Source organism: Danio rerio, chromosome 3, assembly GCF_052040795.2.
Source record: "Danio rerio strain M-AB ecotype USA chromosome 3, GRCz13ab, whole genome shotgun sequence".
NCBI lineage: Eukaryota > Metazoa > Chordata > Actinopteri > Cypriniformes > Danionidae > Danio > Danio rerio.
In genome coordinates, this window is record NC_141023.1 from 9057774 (window position 1) to 9066122 (window position 8349).

Below are 8349 nucleotides of genomic sequence, written 5' to 3' on the forward strand. Positions count from 1 at the left end.
ACTACACCCGTAGACAGCGCTAAAGTCCCGCATCGTCACGTAATAACCTTGTCTTGACTAGTGCGGTTGAATGACATTTGTCCTGGGAGCACTGTACCAATGTGGCGGCGCTATTGACGCATGCTCAGGGTCCCTATGCGATATCTAGTGTTTATATCTATGGATTCACCCCAGCTGGCACCTCATCAGCACCGGATCGGTCACAGCTGGAGCTCATAAAAGCCAGCCCCACACACGAGGAAGAGGAGCTTCATTCTTACATGACTCCCTGCGCCAACACATGTGTCTCTCTGTCTCTCTCCCATAGCGGACTCCAGCTCATGATCGATCCAGAGCCCAAACTCTCAGTCTACTTCGCCTTCTCACCAGAGCACCTACCCCAAGAAGAGCACAGTGTTCACCTTGTTTCACAACATTCACTTTGTAAATAAATCACCCTCCGGGGACCTGCTTGTATCACAACGCTACTGTGTGTGTGTTTTCCCTCTGCCTCGCTACAATAGTCATAAGAAACTAAACAGCTTTTTTGTCGACTACTACAAGCTGGGAAAACGTCAGATACATACGTCAATGCAGTTAGCGTTATTGCTGAATAGATCTAACATTTACAGATATGCTTGAGGAAGGAATGATGTGGGTAGTTGCATTACTATTACTATTTTCCATTACATCCATGCCCTTCCATAACATTAGCTGACGTTAAAACTAACAGATAGCACTATAGCTTTTTATTGATTATCTATCTGTCAACGTTGGGATGTAAAAAAACATGGGACAACAAATAGCTTCAAATGATGGAATACATAGCAAACATTAGAAAATATTGACAATAAAATAAAATGTTTATCCTATTAAAATCAATGAGCTATACGGAAATTAAATAAAGCTATAAAATCTATTTCACTTTTAATTGTATTTGCATACTGATTAAAGTTACTCTGGTTATTTAGTGAAGAGCAGCAAATAAATCTCTCATTGTGTTTTGTTTGATAACAGAGGTGTTCATGTAAGAATTCACAGATCTATAATGAAGCATTCGACTTCTTTAGGAACTGTTTGTCCTCATTTAAGGGTAAATTAGTTGTGTTTAAAATAAAGCACGCAGGACGGACATTTTTACATATTTTTAAGTGTATTTGTCTGTTTAAACACACACCCGAATCAACCAAAGTATCGGTAACTTAGTGCGGTTGAATTGGTTTTGTTTTCGATATTCCTGAGACATTCAGTGATAGACGGCAATAACTCAAAACCCCTTACCATAAAAAGATCTGTAGTTTGTTTCCTACACAAAGACCAATTTGGTTATGTTTCACAGCTGTCTTTTTCCTTTTTTTTTTCACTCGACATTACGACCACTGCTCCGTTGAAGCCCTCACAATGTGCGTTTAGCCGGGAGAGCTCACACTGAGCAAAAAAAAAAAAAAAAAAGAAGCACTTTTTTTGACGGTCCCTTGCTGAGAGCTCCGACGGTTAGCCGTCTGACAAACAAGTGCCCTTCTGAATCAAATCAGCAGGATGCCCTTCTGGATCTTTCACTTACTTTGAAGATACTACTGACTACGTTTACATGGACATCTGTAATAGTTAATTGCCTTAATCTGAATAAGACAATAGCTGCGTCCCAAATCGCATACTTATGCACTATTCTACGCCATTTTGTAGTATAAATAGTGTAAGTAGTGCGTTCACACTGAAAACTCTAAAAATAGTAAGTGCACTTTAATTACCCGGATGTATCACATGAAGTGAAGTGTGGAATGATGGACACTTCCCGCACTCAACAACTGTACGTTTGCTTACGTATTGGAAGGGGCGGAGCTATCGCATTATTGTATTACTATTTATTTTGGATGGTGAAAGCAAAATTCTTCTACGAGAGTGATTATAGCACCTCCCAAGGTTGAATGCGGTTCTACTCACGGCAGGTATTATTTGATGATTTAGTAATTTATTTCACTGATTTGGCAACCGTCAAGCGTCATCTGGGAAATAGTTTGAATTTCCGCTTAGTAAAAAAAACATTAGTGTGCCATTTGAGGACGACACTACATACTATCCTGTTGAGTGTGTAAGTGCATAAGTACATAGTGCATGAGTGCATAGTGTATAGTGTGCCATTTGGGACGAAGCTAATAATATAATTACGTGTGAAGTGCCTTTTAAATGTTGCGTGTTGCGCCACCAGGCTATTCACGTTTTTTGAAGTGTGTCGTGTAATTTTGGGTGTTTCATCTTTAATTACTCAACTATTTAGGCAGTTTAACTTTCACTCATGAACATTTCATTAAAATCACTTTTACACAATTAAAAACTGCTTTTATCCTAGTTGAAAAAACAAACAAACAAGACTTTCTCCTGAAAAAAAAATACTATCAGACATACTGTGAAAATTGCCTTGCTCTATTAAACATCATTTGGGAAATATTTTAAAAGAAAATGAAAAATGGGGTTAAAAATTCTCACTTCAACTGTATATAAATATAAATATTTTTTCATATATATTTCTGTACCTTATTTTAAAATGTGAACAAAAGTCACTTTTTCTACAAAACAGTTCATATTCAAAAGTTGTAGGAGGACAAATTTAGGTCGATAATGCAATTTAAAAGCATAAATAAATAAATAAAATGACGAATCTCGAAATGCAAAAAAAAAAAACAAAAAAAACAAAACATAAATGTTTCCAGATTTTTTTTCAAGTATAAATCCAGTTGATATGTGTTATTCAAGCTAAGATTTTGTGTCAGTACGCAAAATCTATAAAGAAAAGTAAAAAAGTGAAAAAAAGAAAAGAAAAAAGCCCCCTTCCCAAACGTAAACAAAAGCAAAAACACAAACTGTTGAATGCAATGCAGTTATAATAGTCTATTGTTTTTGTTCATGCCGACATGCCTATATTTAAATATTCAATAAAAATAAATCAAATAAAAATATATATATTATTGTAAGCAAAACCCAAAGTTTATTTTCACTTTAAGTAATGTAATGCAGTTAGTCTAGGTTGCATGGTTTTGTTCATGTTGTCATATCTATTCTTTTTTTTTTTTTTTAATAACAGAGCATATGCTATACCTAAATATTTAGCTACAGCATTCATTTCCTCGTCTGTCATTTCATTCATTTCCTGACACATTTTTTGAGGGCCTAGAATAAAAACAACCATACAACACTGCACTTCTTAGTTACTGACCTAAAAATGGTCATCTGTGCATGATTTTGAACACAGAGAGAGGGAAGCTCATTTATGCAAAGCTAACAATGACATCCTGAGTCATTCACACAGGGTGGATCTCAGTGCTGACGTTGCTGCAGGCTTTTCCAGTTCATCCGGTTTGAAGAAAAGCCGTCTGACCAAAACACAACACAATAAGAGGCACACCAGACTCTGCTTGTCAATAACTGAACGTAAACTTCATTTTATAAATTAAACATGCATGACAAACTCTCCACAGTGTGATTTACGTACAATTCACATTCATCATCAATGCCTACTGTTCTCTTTAGCTATATTGGCAACAATAGTGACAGTAAATCTGTAAATGGAGGCAAACAAATGGCAAAATGGCAAGACGTCACTGTTAAATCAATAATTAGCTTTCAGATATAGTGCAGTCTGTGGTCTGAGGCTCATCTTCAAATGTTTTGTCATAAAGTGCATGAGAGGATCTTCCGAAAATAAGAGTCAGGAACTCCACAAGTGATATTCTGAAGTTAGTCTTTCCTTTATAGGCTAACGCATTGGCTGCTTGGATAAAAATATGAACATATTCAAAATCCGTTTCAAGTTTGTGCCGATATTAGGGGTCAATTTTTTTGCCATTGAATTTCAGTGATGGGATTTATCTTCCAATACACCATTTTGTGCCCACATCTAGACATCCTGGAAGCATCTACAAATGAAAAGTCCCAACATTCAAGGTACTGTGTGTATATTGGAGATCCAACAGTTAACCAACCAACCCGTCATCCTTCCTGAGAGTCGTTGAGTCGTTTCTAAGTTCATTTAAGTGAATAAATAACCAAAAACTTCCTGAGTGACTTGAAGTGGCTTTAGAAAATGTAAATAAGACTTTTAATAACCAGCATTTCTCTTTGAAAGCAAGCAAAATCAAGTAATTTCTTCTCCATACCCGTCCTCTAGTGCATTTTCATGCTGCTTATTTGGATAAGAGCTACTGATATGGCACTGTGGGGTTCCATAGATTCCAAAAAAAAATCCAAACACCATTTTTCCATCCTAGATGCATCTACAAATTTGAAGTGCAAACATTTAAGACATTGCATGTACATTGGAGATCCAATGGTTGAATTCAATTAACCGAGCAACCATCTTCCTGGGAGTTGTCAAGTGATTTCTAAAGGTCATTTCCTTGAATACATTTTTTAAAACTTCCTTGCTGACTTGAAGTGGCTTCAGAAAATGTATCATAACCAGCATTTGTCTTTAAAACGAAGCGGCACAAAATTATTTAATTTTATTTTATCTTTATACTCCTCCTCCAGTCCACATTCATGCCACTCATTTGGGCAAGAGGTCCCAAAATGACACTGTCAGGTTCCTCAGATACCAAAAATTCAACACACCATTTTTTAGTCCAAATCCAGACATCCTTGAAGCAACTACAGATGAAAATCCAAGCATTCAAGACATTGTGTACATTGGAGATTCAATTGACTACCAACATGTCATCCATTTTAGGCGTCTTTGGGTGATTTTTAAAGTTCATTTAAAAACTTTTTAAAGCCAAGCGGTGTGAAATCAATTAATCTGACATCTCCATACTCGTCCCCCAGTCCATATTCACCCTGCTCATTTGGGCAAGAGCTCCTGACATGACATTGTGAGGTTCACCAGATATCGAAAAGTCCAACACACACACATTTTTTTATTTTTTTTGTTCAAGTCTTGACATCCTGGAAGCATCTACACATCAAAAGTCCCAACATTTAAGACATCGGGGTATATTGCAGATTCAATGGTTGACTCCAATCAACACGTCTTCATTTCTTGGTGTCGTTTAGTAAGTTCTGAAGTTCATTTATTTGAAAACATTTTAAAAACCTCCTTGCTAACTTGAAGTTGCTTCAGAAAATGTAAATAAGGCTTTTCATAACCAGCATTTGTCTTTAAAATCAAGCAATGTAAAAAAAAAAATCAATTAATCTGACATTTCATACTCGTCCTTCCGTCCATATTCATCCAACTTATTTAGGTAAGAGCTTCAGATATGATGTTGTGAGGTTCCCCACATACCAAAAGTCCAACACACCTCCGAATCCAGACATCCTGGAATCATCTACAAATGAAAAGTCCCAACATTCAAGACATTGGAGAATACTGAAGATCCAATTGTTGACTCCAACCAACACATCATCCTTCCTGGGGAGTCGTCGAGTGATATCTAAAGTTCATTTATTTGAACAAATCAAAACAACTTCCTTGTTGACTTGAAGTTGCTTCAGAAAATGTAAATCAGACTCTTCATAACCAGATCAGTCTTTAAACCAAGTGTTGTGAAATCAATTAATTTGACATCCCCATACTTGTCCCCCAGTCCACAGTCATCCCGCTCATTTTGGCAAGAGCTCCGGAGTTTTCCGTGAGGTTCCCCAGATAACAAATGTCCAACACACCATTTTTGTAAAAATTCCAACATCCTGGTGACATCTGCAAATGAAAAGTCCCAACATCCAAGATATTGTGCGTATATTGGAGATCCAACAGATCAACCAACCAACACGTCATGCTTTTTTGAGAGTCAAGTGATTCCTAAAGTTCATTTACTTAAATAAATACAAAATCAAAACTTCCCTGGTGACTTAAAGTGGCTTTAGAAAATGAGAATACGACTTTTTAAACCAGCATATGTCTTTTAAAGCCAAGCCAGAGAAAATCAATTCATCTCCACACCCTTCATCCAGTCCATATTAATTCTGCTCATTTGGGCAAGAGCTCCCGATATGGCACCGTGAGGTTCCCCAGATACCAAAAAATCCAAAACACCAAACTGAGGAAGACGATGATCGGCCCAGACAGGATTAAGAAGTCCCAAAAGCTGAGCGGTGCAAAAATGCCAACGAAGAAGAGGACCAGTCCGACTATATCAAACACAAGAGCCAGGAGGAAGAAAACAAAGCAGCGTCCAACTTTTTCTTTGCAGTCCATCTTGAAGAAGCTCAGATGAAGGAGAGCCGATGGACATACGACTGAACGACAGAACAGATTCTGTGCATATGACTTTTATGAAGCAGCTCAGCTGCATTCTTACGTGGGGAATTTCTTTAACAGGGCAGGTAAGGAATGCAGCCACTGAAACAAGTTCATCTGCCTGGAAAACGCCTACTGAAGACTCTATTTTTACGCATATTGTCATTATTATTCTACAGATTGTTTGCATCAGCATGATGGCGGAGCCATAGGAAAACAACTGACACAGAGAGCATTCAGATATGGCTATAGAAAAAAAGTACAGCCTTTGTTTAAGCACCAGCTTATCTGCCGCACGTTTCACTGAGCTGTTTGAGTTATGTAATGCTCCATTAGCTTGTATTAGTCACAGAAAGAAGCATTCATAATTTCTGTAAATAATTCACATAGTAAGTCACATAATTTCTGTAAATTGTGACTCTTAAGAGTGTTTACGCAACAGCACTGTTGAGAAATTCTTGCTACCTCTAATCTTATAGCTCAATCAGAAGAACTTTTCAAGTAAATCTCAACTTACACCAGTCAAACTGACTACAAATATTAGTTAAACATTGTATAATAGCTATACAATGTTTAACTACATAGAAAACACAAAGTCAGACATTGCATAACTCCAAAAAAAAACAAAAAACAAGTTGAAACCTGTTAACTTGTTTAAGATTAGTTGAAGTCACATAAAACATTTGCTGTCATGAGTTTTGGCATGGAAATGGCTGAACAATGGAAATGTTTGCTTAGCATTTTTGAATGGATTTGAATGAGCATGCCAGCACAGCCCAAAATAAAAGGAGTAAAAAGGCTGTATTCTTCATGCCAGAAGATTGAGGTGTCATCTGGTAAAGAAACACTATGCCCCTGTTAACATATTTGTTGTTTTTGTGATCAAGTACTCACTCGTGATTAAAGACCGAACACATAATAAGCATGCACACAGGTCACTAGCTAGGTTTCTACTCACCTATTTGTATTGTGAATAGCGTTAAAAATGCTTAATTTAAATACCAGGATGAGCATGAATAAAAGAAAAAGCCCATAAATAACATGCAAACAACTGAGTAGATTAAAAATCAATGCCTTAACTATTTCAGCATTATTTGTATCATATTATAACCTCCAGAAGATCATCTGTGCTCCTCGTCCTACACCTTCAAATGCCACCAAAAGTTTACTGCGTGTCTGCATTGAATTCTGAGGTGCAAGTCATTTATTAAATGAAGAAAAGATTGACGCAGCTTCTCCTACCTCAGTAAATACCGTTTTAACTGTTGCTATTTGGTGCCAGTTAATCAGAAAGTGACCATTTTGTTCTCTTTGACTCATTAGATGGAAACGCTGCTTTAGTCGCATGTCTTTTATGCGATAATTCAGTTTTGTGTAAACATTTAATTCACATCTTTGGATGGAAACACTGCTTTATTTGCAAATGTTTTATGTAATAGTATTGTTCAGAAGTCTAATATGCATCTTTGAGTGGAACCATCGCTACCGTTTTCATGAAGTCCAGCATAATCTAACAACAATTCGTAACTTTGAGTTAGTGACTAATTTATACGAATTTGTACAATCTCATGCATATGTCTTAGGATGGTTTGCTCATCCACCAATGAGGGTAGGGTTGGGGGTGCGGTTTGTGAGCACGCCTACTTTTAAAAATCATAAGTTATCATTCATTCATTCATTTTCCTCCGGCTTAGTCCTTTTATTCCGCCACAGCGGAATAAACCATCAACTATTCCAGCATATGTTTTATACAGCGGATGCCCTTTAGCGGATGCTGGACCTTTTTAGTACCCCTTACTAAAAAAGTTCCAGAATATGTCCCATAAGAGCTCCTTTATCCTATTTTGACTGCTTTGCCATCATACACTGTGAAAATAACCCGTCGAAAAAGACTTTAAGACCAAGTGGAACCCACTGTTGGCTGCCGCTTCAGTGCAACATCAGCTATTCAGCTTTGGCCAATGCCAACCAATATTTTCATTTTACAATCAGATGTAAGTGAAGTCTTCTCACGTTGTGTTGTTTTTAAACAGAGAAAACATTTTACAAGTAATTCATTCTAAATCTTGGACCTTACTTAAAACAAAAAGTGAGCAATAGAGGACGAAATGTGAACCATTTTGAAATTAATTTGAGTA

The 8349-nt window shown here is 36.9% G+C and overlaps 1 long non-coding RNA gene across 1 annotated transcript in view; it reads left to right on the forward strand.

Annotated features, from left to right (window-relative positions):
- The window catches only part of LOC148679716 (uncharacterized), a 143096-nt gene that overhangs the window by 93898 nt on the left and 40849 nt on the right, over positions 1-8349 (forward strand). The window lies entirely within an intron of this gene.